The following is a 19,865-nucleotide window of genomic DNA, read 5'->3' on the forward strand; positions in this document are numbered from 1 at the left end:
CTCTACCACATCTAATCTCTGTCTCTGAATGTTGATCTTGGAAGGAAATCTTGACCTTTCCTCTTGGTTTCTTGGCTTGTTTGCTTTTTTGTGTTTTTCTCAGGTACATCTATCTGATAGATGAGGCTGTGCAATTCCCAGGAAGTCACTCATTGTCTCCCACACAAGATAGCAAACAGAAAAACAAGAATGTGTTACTGAAGTTATTAAAAGAAAAGCTTTATCTCTGTTCTAATTTATAAAGAAAAGGAGACACACCATTAAAAGCCACTTCTACTTTAAGCTCCTACTTTACCTAAATTAATGTATTTTACAATGGATCAAAAATAAGGAATACACACGGAGTCAGTAGTTGAAGCAGCCTTAACTATTTCTATTTTTCAAAATTAATTTTTATTTGATGTTCATGAGTATTTTCAGTTTCTCAGTTCTTTTATTAGTTCTGTTTGAGAATTTGAATAATTTCCTGATTATCCAATAATACTGCTGCTTCTTCTACTGGTTGTAATTACATTTCAGAATATTTCTGATATAATTTATGTATATGAATTAAGTCTAAAATTAAAAATCACACATTTTTATTTTATATCATTACAATTGTTTACATTTTTTTAAGTTCAGTCTTTGTAACTATCTATCATCTGTTTTCTGAATTTTTTCACACACAAAAAATATTATAGAATTCAAAAGCCACTAGAGGGAAGATTGTTCAGGAGGGCAAATTAGGTGGTAAGTTAATTCTCCAAATTTTCATTTTCTAAAATGTGTATTATTTTCCTTTTATGACTGAGCTGCTATCACTCAATGCAGGTCAATGGAATAATTCAAAACTCCAGAAAAATTCAGAATTTCATCAATCTCACAGATTGGACAGGTTTTTTTTTTCATTTTTGTTAACATCTCAAGCAATTATATTGCCTATTTATTTCACCACAATTGAGACTGGTTCATTTTCCCTTCAAGGACAGATCTGGTAAACTTAATTTCTAGGTTTTGGAAACACAGAACAATGTAAGAACTGATCCAGAAAATGATTTCTCCCACTGTTGTTGGTGTATTTCTCTTCAGGGGCCACAAAAAATGAACATCCCCTAGGAGGTGACTTTGAAATTCAAACTCTGAAAAAAATTGCTCTAACAGTGACTTTATAGAATCTGCAGCATTTAAAATCAAAACCAAAACCAAAATCTGGGCAGGCCTTCCTCTGCTTAATAACCCTGACACAGAGAAACTCTAGTCACAACAGAGAAGAATTTAATAATCAATGTCTGGGTCCATCTATATCATTGACAAGGAATAAACAGACTGCCCCCTGAGGAGAAACCCACCCAATACTTTAGTAATAGGACTCTCAGGATTCAGCCATTATAGAAGCAAAAAATAAATGCCAGTTCTAATCTCTCAATCAGTGATTTCACAAAATGAACCTGGCAAACTGTCCCACATCTATCTTCTAACATGTCTGTGGGAAGGAAACCAAAGCCAATAAGCTGGAAAACCCAGCAAGGTAGATAAGTAATGATGATTTTGTGTATCCAATTTATCTTCTCTCTCACAAAATAATGGCTGGGGGTTGAGATTACTGAGGAACTGTTTGTTAGCAAGGACAATTTTGTATGGGCTTGGTTTGGAAAATGTCTACTATCCTGGAATAGTGAGGTCACTGTTGTCTATTTCTTCAGCAAATGAATGATAATTTAATTTCTGAAGTGGAATGACCCATAAGTAGTTAATTACCAATTTTGCCTAAGTGTTTCTTTATTTTTATAGATAAAAGCATCAAGTCCATATTTTGAATTTCAAAGAAGTTTAAAGCCAAAATTTTAAAGCCACAGCAAGAATTCAAACTAGAAATTAGTTATTTATGATAACCATTGAAAGCCAAGCAAGTTTTAATTTAGCAAGGGAGTCAGGCATGTAAAACATAATGATGAAGCAACTAACAAATTTAACAGAAGCAGAGTATTGTGATAATGACTGAAAGTTAAAATACTTTACATCGTAGATAATATGATTATATGTAAACAATAGGCATATTATGAATAAGTACGTATATCAAACATGAACAAGGATATTAGACTTTAAGACAGAGAGGATGGCAGAATTTATCTTGTAGGAACTTGATAATGAATGCAGTAAGTGTTGCTATTTAGACAAAATTTAAGAACAGTTCTCTTGATTATTTAATATCTAACTCGGAGGGGTGAGTTTATCAAACACAGATTTCTGTAGCAAGTACTGTTTAGGATTCTTTAGCAAGGATCTTGGAGCTGAGCATGACAAATATGCTTAGGACAACTCACAGACTACATCAACAGTTTCAAAAGCAGATAATTAAGCATGAGACTAGAGGATATTTTTAGACACCAGCGAATACCGTAATTCATAATTATTCCCCACTTTGGTATTGAATCTATCCCTGATTAATGGCTTCTCTCACTTTTTGAGTTGTTTTGAACAATTGAGAGTTATTTTCCGGCATTCCTATTTCATATAAGCCTATTCAGGGCGGGTATTTTCCACATGGCATATAATCGAGCCAGTGTTACACTGGAGAGAACATGAAGTTCAGAGGAGCAACTACATGAATATCACATTAGGTCAATCAATCTTGGCATTAACTTACATATATATATTTTATTTATTAGACTTTTAAATAGGTTTTACAAGCTGATCTCTCAAGGTCATGCCTATAATAGTAATATTGGGCTATTTAAAATTTTTATGAGTTCATGGAAATAAGAAAGTGCAATGAAAGAGCAAAATGTAAAGTTAGCTTTATAAATTGTATAAAAAACAATAGGGTCTTAAATTCAAAGGAAAAAAAGTAATTAGAATGATATTCACAGTGACTGAGGACAAATGGTGAGCCGTTCAGAAAGTAAAAAGAGGAAATGGAGACTAGTGTCTCTAGATGGAGGTATCTGAATTTCTATTTCATTCTTCCTGGAAAGGCACATTTTGCAACATTTGCTGTTATTTATCAATGCTCTTTTAAATAGGCACTCTTTATTCAGAGGGTAGCTTGATGTTCAGAATAATTTCCTGAACTTGGAAAGTTCAGGATATATCTGAAATAAAATTGTAATATAAAGACTAAGATTCCTATAATTTATATAGTGATGCTTAACAAAGATTTTGAGGGGCCAGAAAGATCATATAGCAGGTATGGCACGTGGAGGACTGGTTTTGATTCTTAGCATCATTTATGGTCCCTTAAGCCCCAGCATGAGGAGTCAAGAATAAGTCCTGAGCACAGCCATGTATAGAACCTTCTTGCCCAATTTAAAATTTAAAATAGCATTAAAAATTTTTTGAAAATTTGAAAATTCATTTTTGAAAAGTTCCACTTAAACTGTAATTTCTTAAATTTTGTCAGCATTCTAGAATTGCAACTGTACCTCATGGTGTTTCTTTAATAAATTAAAAAAAAAAGAAAGAGCAAGAGACAGTAAAGCTGGTAGGAAGCTGCTTACACACTGTGAACCTGGATCAATCCCTGGCATCCCTTAGGGTCCACTAAGTCAGCCCACAGAAATTCCTGAACGCAGAGCCAGGAGGAACCCTGAGCATTTTCAATGTGGTATAGAAATTAAAAATATGATAATAAAATATAGAATTACATAAGGCTTTAAAGTACTGATCTCCAGGTCACTTGTTTTTTTAAATTAAATTAAATTTATTTTTTGTTTGGGGGCCACACTCTCTTGTGCTCAGGGCTTAGTCCTGGCTCTGCACTTAGGAATCAGTCTTAGCAGGGTACAAGGAAACATATGCATTGCCAGGGCTTGAACCCAGCAGGTGTGTACAAAGCAAGCACCCACCTATACTATTACACTTCTTGCTATACCAATGTTACTACTCTCTGCCCCAATACTACTACTTATTGGACTAATTATATATGTATCTATAAAGATGGTACCCAGTCATCAACATTTTTATAAGCACCAAGTAATTTTAGGGTCAAAGATTAGAAACCATTCTAAGTAGCAAGAATTAAATACCTTGACAACTCAACAGGCAAGGGCATTTATGAGAAATGAAAAATCAAAATAATTTATGAAACTTTGTGTGTGTGAGGGGAGAAGTAATATCAATTTTACTATAACCACTAATACACAGTCATAGGGTTTCGGTTCTAAAATTGATATTTGATAAGACAGAAAGTCAGTGGAACATTTTTGTACTGAGAATTATTCTAGTTCATGTGGTTATGGAATCATCAATGATAAAAGACTCTGGAAACATGTATTTTATGTCTTTGCAGAAGTAGAGATAAAGGATATAGTCAATGGTTTTATCTGTACCAGGGACCAACAGATGTAAATATTAAAATACTAGATATAAATATAAGTACAGATATCAGAAATATGTAAATATATCATTTCCTCTTTCTTAAACTTTATCTATAGGTATTAAGCCATTTCTTCATTCCATTATAAAATCATTTACTAAGAAATTATAGGTTGCTATGTTAATAGCTTTGATAAGAATCTGTCATTCCTGAGAAAGATTCACTGGTGTCTGCATCACTGTTTTATTTGGGGGGACTTACCAGTAGTGACTTACAGTAGGGCTGGAGCGATAGCACAGTGGTAGGGCGTTTGCCTTGCACGCAGCCAATGTGGCTGACCCGAGTTCGATTCCTCCGCCCCTCTCGGAGAGCCCGGCAAGCTACCGAGAGTATCTTGCCCGCACAGCAGAGCCTGGCAAGCTCCCCGTGACGTATTCAATATGCCAAACACAGTAACAACAAAGTCTCCAGTGGAGACTTTACTGGGCCCGCTCGAGCAAATCGATGATCAACGGGAGGGCCTTTACTTTTTACCAGTAGTGATAGAATGGTGTGGAATATTTTAACATGTTTATAAATGTACTTTTAGAACAATTTTTTTTGAAAATAGTATGTCAATTTTGCCATATTTTGGTTACATCTAAAATAATAGTGCATGGGGTTACAAATGTTTCTATAATTTCTATACTGTTTTTTAAAAATATAAAAGCATATGAGACTTTTAAATGTAACAGAAATATGTTTTTCCTTCCTCTTTCCCATGTATTTAATATTTTTCAAGACAGTTAAGTATAATTACTACTTCTAAAATCATTGCTGTCACAAGTTTTTCTTAGAATATTTTGAATTCAATAAATACTTCCTATTTCTTAGACATAACTGACATCATTTTGGGTATTTAGTTAATCTCCATAGGAGTTTTCCGAGTAATAACAACACATTCTATTTCTCTATTTTCTTCAAAAGCTGATGCATGGTCTCTACTTTTTATCTATGAACCCTAAAAATCAAATTACAGTATTTTTTTTTTTTTTTTGCTTTTTGGGTCACACCCAGCAATGCACAGAGATTACTCCTGTCTCATGCACTCAGGAATTACTCCTGGCAGTGCTACAGGGACCACATGGGAGGCTGGGAATCAAACCCGGGTTGACCACATGCAAGACAAATGCCCTACCCACTGTGTTATCACTCCAGCCGCCAGTATTATCTTTTTATGGTGAAGATTTCCATGTACTTTTTTGGTAAAGAACGCAAATCTTGAGATTTTAAATAGTTCTAAATTTGTCTCAGATGACTTATCATCAAGAATTATTATTAAAAATACCCCAAAGTGTTTCATAATGAACATACAATGCTTGTGGCAGATGTCTTTAAAAATGTGGATGAATAAAGTGTCCAAAGTGCTCTCATGTATGTGTATATTTAAGAAAGAAAGGTAGTATATGTTTTATAAAAGCAACTAACATACTTATTGAGGGATCGTTTCCCATCATAAAATCATATAATAAATTAACACAAATAATGTAAAATGGACCACTGAAAGTTATTAGAATTTTGAGTATTCATGCTAGGAAGAGATTATTATCACATAGGAATGGAGCAGTGTCTGGGAAATCTGTGTGGAACAATGGGTATTTAATGGAAATACTTAAACATGAAAAGAAAGCTTTTAGGTAGGAGGCTAGAAGCATTCTTCAAATTTGAAAGAACAGAGTATTCTAAATTTGGGTAGAATGTAGGGTGGCAATAGTTGATAAGAAATTGACACAAGCTTGGTTAAGTAAGTTCAATTATGGAGGAACATAAATTTCAGGCTCAGGAATTAGCTTAGTAAATAGCTACTAATGATAATTAGGTATAAGTAATCATTTCTGCACTGTGGCAATTAGGCACACATGGAAAGCAATTTACTCCCAGTGACCCTCTTCAGAAGTATATTTTGAGGTGGAACTTAGAGAGAGTAAAGTGAAAATAAATGGCACAAGTGGGTGAAGATAATACTGCCCTTAGGTTTTTTAGAAAGAAATCCAACAGAATCTCTTGTTTTCGGTGTGCTTGTTAATTACCTGGGAATCTTGTTAAGATGCAGATTTAGATTTGGTTTATTGAGGTGACTGAAAAAAATCTAGCAAGTTTTCAAGGCTTTGGGGCCAGAGGGATAGTGCTGAGGTTAAAGGTGTTAACCTGGTCAGATCTCTGGCAACACACATGCCTTCCCTTATAGCCTCAAGACCACAAGGAGTGACCCCTGAGCACAGAATAAGGAGTAACCCCCCAGTGCTTCCAGGAACGGCCCCCAAGTTGAAAGAAAAAATAAATTTCTAGGGCTTGTTTGCTTGCTTATTTGGAGACCAGTTAGCTGAATTGTCAGCATTGTATATAAATGACCTCCACCCACTATTCACGCAGAGAGAGAGAGAGAGAGAGAGAGAGAGAGAGAGAGAGAAAGAAAGAGAGAGAAAGAAATCAGAAATCATCTATGGATCTTATAGAAATTGGACCCAACTTAGAGAAACTCTAATTATAGAATTTGGCATCAATGTTTTTAAAAGTTCCCCCAAGAAATTCTAATGATTGGTTAATGTTGAGGAGCACTATCCTATGTTCTGTTTTAAGTTAGTGTTTCACAGCCCTGGCTATATGTAGCAATATTGAGGATGGCTTCAAAATTCCCAGTACTCATCCAACATCCCAGACTAATTAAAAACAACTCCCCTGGTCATGCATGTGGGTATTTCACAAGCTCCCCAGTGATTTCAATATGCAGAAAAGTTTAAAATCATTGACCTGGAGGGATTTAGAAATTTCTCTCTTCCATCCCGGTTCAGAGGCCTGGGCTGCTGGAATTATTTATACAGCAAGGTGCACTTGATAGCCCGTTGTCAAATTTTCTGAAAATCAAAATTAATAAACTCTAGGTAGGTCATTAAAGTAAGAAGCCCAGTTGTCTAGAAGGTTTTGTTTCGAGAAGAAAGAATGACATTGACATTTCCTATATGAAATGAAAAGTATTCAAGAATATGTAGATCAAATGAATGACTCAACCATTATTTTGTTGAGCCAATAGTTCCAGAGGTCTTTCATAAGTCTACTATGTTAAGTCTCTAAAAACTGGGTTAATATAAGCTCACCACCAGTAGAATATTGAAAAGAAGTAGTGTTTGAGTTAGGTGGGCTGAATCCAGAGAATGTGATAATTCTCAGCTAAGACCCAAAAAACTTGGTCCTAGTCATTTCATTGACTCTTCTATGGGTACGTCAGTTTCACATTGTTCAAATGGAAGAAAACTTGGCATACTAATTTATAGGATTGTTTTAAAGAACTAAATACATATGACTATTTTGCTCTGTCTTGGAATGTGCAAAATACGTGTCAATAATTAATGGCATAATATATTCAGAACTCCAGAAGTGATGATAAACAACATTCATGTTTTCCAGTTCTCTAATTTTTTTCTGCCTGTAATCATTGCTCTCAAGCATGCAGGTGGTTGATATTGGCACTTTACACTTTAAATGTGTATTTGGATTTGATGAAGAGGTCTCAATGTAAAACGAATATTTGGAAGAAAGTCAGAGATAGGAGAAAAGTTGTATCCCAATCCAATCCTTTTTTTATGGCACTGGAGTTATTAGGAAGGCTACTGTATATTTTTGTATTGTTAATAATAAAATGTTGAAATTATATTCTGACATGAGTTAGCATCCATGTTCTACAGGCTAAATAGATAGGTGAAGACATAATTCCTAACTTGTTTACAAACTTAGGCCGAATATGAAAACTATTTAGACTCAGCATTAGCAAAATAGAGGAGTGTTTGCCCTTGAAATCTTATTCTAATCTCTCATAGGTACTGAGCACTTAGCAGCACTTGACTACACATATGGTATGACTATGAACTGAGATGGCATTTCAACTACATATTGGAAAGTCAGTCACAGCATTGAATTTGCAGAGGAGCAAATCAAACCATGAAAAATGGCTATACAGATTTGCAATGGAGCTCTTTTGCTTTCTTTTGCACGTATGTGTATATACAATTTACCGTGACACTTTTCTTACACTCTAATTTTAAGGTTGAAGTAAAACTCAGAATTGGAGTGACACACCAGAGTGAAAAACCCCCAAATATTCAAATGGTTGAATTCACTGAAATGTAAAGGTATTTGCATATGATAAATTAGTCAAATATTAGCCTTCTACCCTACAACCTTTGTATAGCTGGATTCATGATAGGATAGGCAAACTCCTGAAACTGTGTGAAAATTCGCATATATTTTATCATTAGCATTCCTTTTACCTTGGGGAGAGGTTACATTTTCTAAATGTCAAACTTTCTACAAATAACTATCATACCTATTTTCCTATAGCATATGTCTACCTTTATGGTTTCGAGTAGTCCCAAAATTTACTCATCTGTATTTTATTTCTGTATTTGGCACAGTAAGATTCGAAATCAGCACCTCTAACCTGTTATTCTCTACTGTTCCATCACCTTTCCCTACTTTTTTTCTTTCCCTAAAGATTTTCTGTAATTCTCTTTTTTCCTTTCTCTCAAAAATTCTTAGAAAAAAAATTTGATATTTTTCTCTTCTTCATTCTTTGCAGCTTTTCTGTGATTACATGCCAGCAGTATTTCTCTTAAAAACCCATGTTTTATCAATTTTTTATAGATTCATTTTGGACCATTTTCATTTTGTATTGAGGTTTCTCTAAAAGTCTCTTAATTGTTATCTAGTCTCTAGCTTTACTTTAAAAATGGTAGATTATTCTTAACATTGCCATATTTTATCTTTGTCTTTAATTAATTGTTTGCACACCCTCAGCAAATCTGAAAGATGTAGTGGATACTTGCTTCTTGTCCAATGTATTTTTATATCTCTGTTAAAGAGTATAATCAATTTGGCAATTGACTGTTGCCATTATACTGCTCAGACCTGGCTCCACATAGTATCAGTAGATTCTCTTTGTGTTTGTGGAGAATGAGCTTCTACTCTCTGTCTTTCCAAACCCTAACCATCTCCCATGGAGCTTTAGTTCAAGTACCAACTATTTCACAGGCAATAACCATGGGCATCTTTCACTGAAATTTCTCAGTCATAACTTTTTACTGTTATTATTGTTAGTTTCATGCAGTAAGCCCTTTGTATTCATTTTATGATGTTTTTGATAATACCAGTACATATGCTACTTTGTCATTTATGTTTATCAAAGTATATTAAAGAAAGATTTATGGTTCATCTATCTATTAAGTAAATCAATAAATAATTGTTATAATTATAAGTTAAGTGAATTTTCTAATTAATATAATCGTAGACTTAATTTTTAAAAGTTTTTGAAAAACATCAAACAATGGAACAGAGAAAGATTTATTTCTTGAGCATAACAGTGTGCTGTGTAGATTGTTTGACAAGCTGTCAATTCTCCTGCATATGGAAATGCATAAATCAATCAGGCATTTGCTATTTTCAAACTAAGTCCTCCTGTAATACTTTATGAATAAATTACACATTAAATCAGAAATCGCATCACTCCTGTTGATAAGGTCATAAGTTAATGCATACTTGTGCATTCTTGGGTATTGCTGAGTTATTTCTAAAGGCAAAAACATGAGCTTAGTGCTTTGTAAGGGTCTTTGGAATTTAATTTTCTTTAAATTGTTCTACAGAGATACATTTTCACACAAACATTGGAGGCATTTAAGGTCATTTTTCTCTTTATAAATGATAAAAAAAATACCCAAGGCTATATAAAATGCAAACAAAAATATGTACATGACTTTGCTACTTCTTAATTTAGAAAATTGACAAAATAATTTAATTTTGACATAATAAACCTTGCCTAAAATGAATATATACAATATTTAAAACAGTAATCATTTCAGAATGTATAAAAAAGACAAGCTCAAACAGAATAATAATAATAAATATTTATTTAGTATTCACTATTTTCCTGCTCTGAATTTAAGTCAACACATTTGATATCAACCGTTAGTTCTCTAGTTTCAAAAAGAAATATCTAGACCATTCATATAAATAACAGAACATTGTCTTTTTATGAGTCCTCAGAGAGCACAATGTCCAACCTTTTCATTTTATAAGCAAGGACATCAAAGTGAAGAAATGGGATTGAAATTTTACAAGGTCACAGTACAAATTTTTAAAGTTAGTTTTACTGGGATTGATCACTTGATCACTTGACATCCTGTTACTCATCAATTTGCTTGAGTGGGCACCAGTAACGTCTCCATTCGTCCCTGTCATGTGCTAGCGTAGCCCAATGGTGTCTGCTTGTTCTAGGAACATGAAGGACATCAAACCAATTGTTCAAAGTCTCGACAAAGAAGTTTGACCATCTTGTAGGTGGGTAGTCATGTGATCTTTTAACATCCTGTGGAATCCAGTTGGTAATGGCTGTAGTCCAGTGGTCGTGTCCAAATCTCATTATGTGTCCAGCCCATCTGATTTTCGACACCTTGGCAAATGAGACAGTGTCCCTGATTCTCGCTTGTTGAAGGAAGGTGGAACTCAGAATTCTTTCTTTCATATGAGTGAAGCGTGATACTCCAAGCATAGCTCTTTCGATTCCTATTTGGGAGATCCTAATAGTGTTCTTATCCTGTTTTTGTAGAGCCCAGGTCTCTGAGGCATATGTTAATGCAGGAAGAACAGTGGAATCAAAAAGATGTGCCAGGAGCTTCTTAGCTATTTCTTCGACACTCTTGAAGGCATTCCAAGCCGCTCTCTTCCTCCTGCGCAACTCAGGTGCCAGGTCATTTGTCATGTTGAATTCTCGATCTAGGTACACATAACTGTTGCATTCGGAGATGTTCCATTGAGAGTGAATGGAACATCAGGAACGAGACCGTTTCCCATAAACATTGCCTTCGCGAGATTCAGCTTTAGTCCGACCTTTCCACACTCATGGTTGAAGTCGGCCAGCATTTGTGCTGCTTGGCTAATGTTTGGTGTTATTAGAATGATGTCATCAGCAAAGCAGAGGTGGTATAGTTGCCAACCGTCTATCTTCACTCACATTTCTTACCATTCCAGCTGTTGCATGATGTTCTCGAGCGTGGCACTGAAGAGCTGTGGTTAAAAGGTTATCACCCTGCTGAACCCCTCTCTTGACATAGATAATCACTTCCTTGTAGAATGGTGAGATCCTGGTAGTGAATCTGCAATACAACTCATGGAGGATCCTGATGTATTGAATTTGAACGCCCTGTTTGGCTAGGGCTTTGGTGACCACATCTCAACAGAATCAAAGACCTCCTTTAAATAAATGCACGTTAGACACAGCAGCATCTTGCACTCCCGAGAAACCTCAACGAGCTTGGCTATTGTGTGGATATGGTCGATTGTGCTGAATCCTTTTCAGAATCTGGCTTGCTCACATGGTTGACTTTCATCTAGTATTCTGCCAATCCTATTCAGCATGACTCGAGTGAACAGCTTGTAGACAACAGAAAACAGGCAGATTGGGTGATAGTTGCCAATGTCGTGGGTGTATCCCTTTTGTACAGTAGTATAGTCCTGCTGGTTTTCCATTGGGACGGAATCTTGCAGTCAGACAGGTAGCGTGTGAAGAGTCAAGCCAGTGTATTGATGAGAACTGGTGGCAGGTTCTTCAGGTGTTCTGGTCTGACCTTGTCTGGGCCAGGTGCTGTTCACTTCTTTACTGATGAAATTGCATGTCGGATTTTGGAAGGGAGATCTTTGGGAATGTCATATCCATCCTGCAGAATTTGGTATGTGAGCAGGTGGACGTGACCCACATACCGAGTAGAAGTCATCGATAATCTTCTTCATTGCCCTTCTGGAAAATGTGATCGATCAGTCAGGACATCGGAGGGCAGTCATCTTGGTCTTGTAGTTGGCGATGGACAGGCGGGCATTGTTAATGCTTTTCTCGGCTTCTGCCACATCTGCCAGCACTGCTGCTTTTCTCTCTTTGAGGTCTTCCTTCATCGCTTCTCTGCACTTCATTTCAAGCTTGGAAGTTTGCTTGTGGTTGCCTGAAGCTTGCACCAAGCCACGTTGGCGAATGAGCTCGAGAGTTTTCGAAGACAGGCATCTTTTTGTGGCTATCTCTCTCTCAGCATTCCTCGCACAATCATGGAGGTGCTGAGCCATTCGATTGTATTCTTCGTCAATGTGGTCAATGACAGCATCTTTTCACGTGCCACGATAGTGTCAAAGAGATCCCAGTTGGTGGTCATTCTGGGTGTTCTCTTCTTAAACTTTGCAGACCTTTCTCCCCACTCCGTGAAGTAGAACTTTGCATGAAGGAGACAGTGGTCCGATTCCATTTGAATTTTGGGACAAAAGTGACATCAGTCAGGCAAAACCGTCAACTGAATATGATGTGGTGAATTTCGTTGTGGAACAGTCCACCGGGAGAATCCCATGTTTATATTCGGCCTTCTGGAACTGTGAGTTACCATGGATGGTCTTGGTCGACATGATGAACTCAGACAGTCTCTCATCCTGCTCGTTCCATTCTAGGCCATGGGTCCCAATGTGGAGTTCTTCAACTGATCTTCTCGGTCCTATCTTGGCATTAAAATCACTGACAATGATCTTGTAGAAGGTATGATCTTCTTTATAGAACTTCTCCATATCCATGTAGAACTTCTGGGATTAAATATATATTTAATTTACTGGGATAAATATATATTTTTCTTTACCTTCAACCCAACAGATATTAAAGAGGTAAATTTTTGAAATGAATATAACTACATATTGAGATTGATCAATAAATATTAGTTATATATTATTGAGTAAAATTATAAATATTATTATGGTATCCAGGTGGTGATGGGTGTAAGATAAATTTCCATGATACCTGGGGCTAGCAGAGTTTCCTATGTTAATATGACTATACTCTCAAATTGAAGATAATGTTAACACACAGAATAAGGAGTGTTACAGAAACTCATGCTGAGAGTTTACTTATCTGCATTTGGAGAGAGGTTACATGACCTGGTTAATTATAGGATTGTGTCATTGTAGGATGCATTTTATGTTTAAGCATGCCACATAAAGGAAGGCTGACTTCACATCAGTTTTTCTTTATGAATCATATAAATATATTTTAATCCCTATCTAGAAAATTCTATTGCAAGCTTATTTATTTAGTAAACAAGTGGTACAGATGGGTTTTGCTGGCATACATAGAGCTAATTTTCATTCTGTTGAATGGAAGGTTATGCTTCCATTTGCTATTTGCTAGGTTCCTACCTATCTGACTGTTAGGGTATGCCAGTTCAAGAATAAGTTGGTTGAATGTTGTCAGAATGGATGTATTTGGGTGCTGGAGTGATAGCACAGTGGGTAGGATGTACGCCTTGCACGCGGCCTACCCTGGTTCGATTCCCAGCATCCCAGCGGGTCCCCTGAGCACTGCCAGGAGTAATTCCTGAATGTAGAGCCAGGAATAACCACTGTACAACACCGGGTGTGACCCCAAATAGCAAAAAAAAAATAGATGTATTCAATGTTGATATTTAAAACTTTACAGAATTTGACTAAAGATTCACTTGTCATATAATTTAATCCACATTATACCAATACTTCTAGGCAATAATAAGGGTTACTGTGTCTGGCATATCGAATAGGTCATGGGGAGCTTGCCAGGCTCGCCGTGCGGGCGAGATACTCTTGGTAGCTTGCCGGGCTCTCCAAGAGGGGCGGAGGAATCGAACTCGGGTCGGTCATGTTGGCTGCGTGCAAGGCAAAAGCCCTACCACTGTGCTATCGCTCCAGACCTAATAAGGGTTATTTTCTTGTTCATCAAAGAGTATTAAACAAATCAAATAATGCACTAGATTTTAGAATTGTGTTCAGTAACTCTCAGTCCATCACAGATATTGTAACTTCTAATTCAATGCTTCCCAACACATGAACATACAAACACAGACACGCACAGGCACACAGATACAGGCACACACACAATTTAGTTTCATTAACATTATTGTTATTCCTGTATGTTAATACATAATGATAGGTTTATATTCCTCTTTTAATCTAGATAAATTAATTTGCAAAATATACTCACAAATGTGCTTAAAATAACATTTTGAATTGAGTTAACCTATGGTACCTATGTAACAGGAAACCATTTTATTTGGCTCTGTAGCACTGTAGCACTGTCCTCCTGTTGTTCATCGATTTGCTCGAGCAGGCCCAGTAACGTCTCCATTTTGAGACTTGTTGTTACTGTGTTTGGCATATCGAATATGTCTCGGGTAGCTTGCCAGGCTTTGCTGTATGGGCGAGATACTCTTGGTAGCTTGTCAGGCTCTCCGAGAGGGGCTGAGGAATTGAACACGGGTTGGTCGTGTCAGCCACATGCAAGGCAAAAGCCCTACCACTGTGCTATTGCTCCAGCTTTTATTTGGCAGTCAATTAAAATATTAGAATTCCCCCAATTTATTTAAAGTTCAGCTTCATGTTTGTTTTGTGTAGGAAAGGTAAGTATTTTATACATGTGCTGAAGTCAGGTGACTATAATATGGTTAACATCTGCATATTTGACTATAAAATGCACTTTGTTTTGTGTAATATATAAAATTAGTTTAATTAATAATATTTTAGACTTCGAGTATGGGGCATAACTGAAAGGTTTTGCCTTCAGTTCTTTTGAATCTATATTCAGACATGGGACTGCTGCATCACAATGTCATTCTTTTATTTTAGGGGAAACTTCTTCACTATTTGCCACAATGACTGCTCCATTTATATTCATACCAATAGTACACAAGGGTCTCAATATATCCTCATGTTTACAAAACTTACCACAGCTTGATTGCAACATTATTCATAAGAGCCACATTATTGAATAAATCTCTTTGTCCACCAACAGACAAAACTATAAAGATATAGTTTACATGTGCAGTGGGATATTACTCAACTTTAGACAGGAAGGGAATTCTATCATATGTAAGTGGATTGAGGAATCTGTAAAAAATTAATCTAAGGGAAGTAGTCAAAGAAGGACAAATAATGCATAATCTTTTTCATTTTTTTCTTTTTCCTTTCTTTTCTTTGCTTTTTTATTCTTTTGATGGGGGCGACTTTGGATTCTTCTGGCAGTGCTATTCCTGGCTAGTCAGGGTTATTCCTGACTCTGTGCACGGGGACACTCCTGGAAAGCTCAGGAAACCACATAGGACCTTATATGCTACGGATCAAATCCAAGTAAACTCATGCAGGCAAATGCCCTACACACTGCACATGCATTCTATCCCTGCATAATCCTACTTACATGAAATATTTAAAACTTATATGGCAAATGAGGTCAAACTCACAAAAGTGGAGGCTAGAATGGTTGTAAGAGTATAGAGGGAGTGGGAGGATCATTCACTGGGCCTAAAAGTATCATTATACATGTTGAATGAATTCTTGATTGGTGCAGCATACACCCAAAACACTGTCACTGTCACAGTCCTCCCATTGTTCATCGATTTGCTCGAGCGGGCACCAGTAACATCTCCATTGTGAGACTTCTCATTACTTTTTTTGTTATATTGAATACTTCACGGGTAGCTTACCAGGCTTTGCCATTTGGGAGCAATACTATCGTTAGCTTGCTGGGCTCTCCGAAAAGGGTGAAGGAATTGAACCCAGGTCCCCAGGTCAGTCGTGTGCAAGACAAACGCCCTACCTGCTGTGCTACCGTTCTAGCACACACCCAAGACAGTATCAGATATTTCAAACTTGTCAAGAGCATAGGGACCATTTCACATGTACTCTCTAAGCGAAGAAAGAAATGTAAAGAGACAGAAATATCTTGTGAGGGGTAATGGATGGGTTTATTACCTTGATTGTGGTGATGATCTTAAGGGATATGCAATGGTCAAAGTCATCAAAATATATTCTTTTAAAGGTATACTTTTTGCCACACTAAATATACCTCATTAAAGTGGGAAGAATGCCATGTTCAACACAAATTAAATTATGCTCATATTAATTGTTAGGTGAAGACATAAGTAAAATTTTTTTGAAATTAGGCTTTTTTTATGTAGGAACTAGTTTTTGTCTTGGGTTAAGCTTCTGGGATAGAAACAATTCTGTTCAGACATATAGACAATGCAGTTCTTGTTAAGTTCTGTGCTTTTCTAGTTCACCAGGTCACCTTATTTTTCCCAGCAGGCCTAGATTTTCTTAGTTATGCACGTAAATTTTTGTTTGTTTGTGCTTAGAATTTTTTCAGACTTACCCTATTTATCCCTATTCAATTTGCCTTAGTTCAAGCCTCCAGCATTTGTTTCTTAGTCTAGTCAGGGAACAGATTTTTTTTTTGCCTTAATTTCAAGAACCATAATTTAATCTCCTGTTTTCAGAAGTAGCTTGTTGTATAACTAAGAGGAAGAGGATAAGAGTGTTCTTGTAAATATTTAAAGCAGTAATAAAGATTAAAATTATTTCTTGGGGCTGGGAGATTGGAATGGAATTCTAGCCATGCCTACCATGTATGCAGGGTCCTAGTTCAGTCATTAGCACTTCATGAACCCCCCAAACACTCCTGGGTGTAGTCTAGGTAATTGGGGTCTCCAGCACCACTGTGTGACCTTTATATCACTGTCATCCCATTGATTGTCGAATTACTCGAGCAGGTGCCAGTAATGTCTCTATTCCTCCCAGCCCTGAGATTTTAGCAGCCTCTTCTTACTCATCTTTTCCCAATGATTGGAGGATCTTTCAGGGTCAGGGGAATGAGACCTGTTGTTGTTACTGTATTTGGCATATTGATTACACTACGGGGAGCTTGCCAGGCTCTGCCCGTATGGGCGGGATACTCTCAGTAGCTTGATGGGCTCTCCGAGAGGCATATATTTATATATATTTTTCTATTATTTGTTGCCTACTGTCTGAACCAACACCATCAGGTATGGTGGTGTAATTGTGGAAAATGGGTAAGAAGTGTCTTATATATATAATGTTATATATATAATGTGTCTTATATATAATGTGTCTTATATATATATATAATGCCCATATATATAATATTTCAGGCTGTCCCGAAAGCGGCCTGGAGTGTGGCGGTAGTTGGGTAATGGAGATCAGCTGCTGGGGCTGGGTCCCTTGGAGTGGGGAGGACTCTCACCCACCCCACTTTCTGGTGTGGACTCTGGTGGGTGACATGGTTCTGGGAGTATCATTTTATACTCCTACCTGGAAGGAGCATCCTGAGTTCTGGAGGGTGGCGAATGAGGAGATTATATGGTGCAGGCAGGGTGTGGCTTATGGATGTGATCCCTGAGTCACTGGAGACTGGAGGAAGCAGGCAGAGGATCTCTGTTCTGGGGTCCGGTTGAGTCCAGAGTTCTAGGTCACGAAGTTGCTTATTATCTGGGTTCTGTGGCACTTTATTCATGTGTGAGGCTTGACCTGAGTTTCCAAGAAAGTGGCCTGGAGCGTGACAGTGGTTGGGTAGTGGAGGTCAGCTGCTGGGGCTGTGTCCCTTGGGGTGGGGAGGGCTCTTACCACCACCTCCCCCCCCCGGCCTGGTGCATAGTCCCGTGACCTTTATAAAATAAATAAAATATTTCTCAAGGCAGTTGGATGCCATGACCATTATATCTTTTGTTCACTCTTGCTTCTGGCTTAATAACTGTCTTACGGTTAGGCAAAAACTGTCAGAATAGTATCTTTTTTCTCACTGTCCTCTATATATAGGAGATCTTCATTTTTCCAAATTTTTAAAAATTTCCCTATTGTTTATATCTGCATCTTTAATCTAGGGAAAACTAAATATATTTAAAGGTTATATTTATATACATATATGTACATATATACATGTATATACATATGTATGTGCATATATAGCTTATCAATGGCATTTTGTGAACATATATTTTAATTTCAAAAATGATCTTAGAAGCATTTCCTTATGGAAATGATCTCAGTATTGGATAGAAAGTATAAGATAAATGCTAATGATGAAAGAAAGGGCAAAAGAGACATTTCAGGAAGAAATATTTTATGGCCAATGTAATGGCATATCAAACCACTTTTAAAATAACTGAGCATTTTTGTTAAAAACATGAAAGGTCAGATAGCCTGTCCTATAATAGAGAAAAAAAATCATTCAATTTTTAAAGTTGTTTCTACACTATTCAGTTCCTGAGAGGACAAAATAACTGAAACTAATAGACTTTTATGTATTACCAATCAAAGTGGGTGATCCAAATATGAGTTTAAAGGGATAAGATAGAGTCTATAATAATATGTCATCACTCTGAAATTATTATGTTTTCAGTGTGTTCTAATACTGGGAGATTTTTTTTAAATCCTGAGTATTTTTAAAAGAAACAGCTTTCAGATTGTCTACTGTTTTAACACCATGGCCATGATCATAAGTAATAAAATTTAGCAATTATGAAATAATAAAAAAACAATAAAAACACCATCCAGAATTAGATCCATAAGACTCCTTAATCACAGGTAAGTTTTAGAGGAGTTTGCAGGAAGCAGGACAGGCTCTAGATTCTAATTAACAGTGGCCTAATTTCTGCTAGTTAGTTTCTCTCTTTTTTTTTAAAAGTAGGAGCATTGATATTTATTCAGCCATTGATTAGGCTGATTTAATTGTTGAATTGGGCGTGAACTCCACCTTACTTTTTCCCCCTTTTCTAAAATTTTATTTATTGAATCACCGTGACAGCAGTTACAAAGTTTTCGGGTTTAAGTCTCGGTCATACAGTGAAACACCCGTCCCTTCACCAGTGCCCATTTTCCAAAACCAAAAACCCCAGTAAAACCCCCCAACCCACACTCTCCCCATACCATTACTCCCTTTCTATTTTGATTATATTCAATATTTCGACACCAGTACCAAAATTATTATTTGGGATTTTACCCCAACACTCAGATCTGTCGAAAAGGCAACAGTAGGCAGTTTGTTTTCTATTGCTGGTTATGAATAACATATGACGTCACACGGCCACAGTAGTTGCTGAAAGATTTTTTTAAAAATTTTTATTAGTGAAACATCATGAGGTACAGTTGCAAACTAACAAATTTTTGTGCTTGGGTTTCAGTTATACAATGATCAAGTACCCAGCCCTCCACCAGTGCCCATTTTCCACCACCATGGGTCCCAGTATCCTTCCCAACCCCATTCCCCCAACCCACCCTGCCTCTGTGGCAGGGCATTCCCTTTTGTTCTCTCTCTCCTTTTGGGTGTTGTGGTTTGCAAAAAGGTATTGAGTGGCAATCATGTTTGGTGTATAGTCTACTTTCAGCATGCTTCTCCCATCCTGGGAGGATCCTCCAAACACCCTTTATTTGGTGCTCCCTTCTCTATCTGAGCTCTCTTTTCCCCTAGCTTGTGTGGATGGCCTCCAAGCCATGGAACAAAATTCCTGATACTAATCTTGGCCACTCTTGGGTGTTAGTCTCCTATTTTGTTACTTTATGTTCCCCAGATGCATGCAATCTTTCTATGTCTATCCCTCTCTATCTGACTCACTTTGCTTAGCACGATACTTTCCATGTAGTACCACTTGTATGTAAATTTCATGACTTCATCTTTTCTAACAGCTACATAATACTCCATTGT

The sequence above is a fragment of the Sorex fumeus genome, unplaced genomic scaffold (genome assembly GCF_029834395.1).
Source record: "Sorex fumeus unplaced genomic scaffold, SorFum_2.1 ptg000044l, whole genome shotgun sequence".
Classification (NCBI taxonomy): Eukaryota; Metazoa; Chordata; class Mammalia; order Eulipotyphla; family Soricidae; genus Sorex; species Sorex fumeus.